Source organism: Nematolebias whitei, chromosome 21 (assembly GCF_014905685.2).
Source record: "Nematolebias whitei isolate Nwh7 chromosome 21, NemWhi1, whole genome shotgun sequence".
Lineage (NCBI taxonomy): Eukaryota > Metazoa > Chordata > Actinopteri > Cyprinodontiformes > Rivulidae > Nematolebias > Nematolebias whitei.
Window position 1 is genome coordinate 34,749,654 of NC_056518.1, and position 362 is coordinate 34,750,015.

A 362-nucleotide genomic window follows, 5' to 3' on the forward strand; every position below is an offset into this window, starting at 1 on the left:
ATCTCTAGGGCCAGTATATCTCTACGGCCAGTATATCTCTAGGGCCAATATATCTCTACGGCCAGTATATCTCTAGGGCCAGTATATCTCTATGGCCAGTATATCTCTATGGCCAGTATATCTCTAGGGCCAGTATATCTCTTGGGCCATTGTATCTCTAAGGCCATTGTATCTCTACGGCCAGCATATCTCTAGGGCCAGTATATCTCTAGGGCCAGTATATCTCTACGGCCAGTATATCTCTAGGGCCAATATATCTCTACCGCCAGTATATCTCTAGGGGCCAGTATATCTCTACCGCCAGTATATCTCTAGGGGCCAGTATATCTCTAGGGCCAGTATATCTCTACGGCCAGTATATC

At 46.1% G+C, this 362-nt stretch overlaps 1 protein-coding gene across 1 annotated transcript in view; it reads right to left on the bottom strand.

Moving 5' to 3' along the window:
- The window catches only part of crip1 (cysteine-rich protein 1), a 5,159-nt gene that overhangs the window by 1,739 nt on the left and 3,058 nt on the right, over positions 1 to 362 (bottom strand). The window lies entirely within an intron of this gene.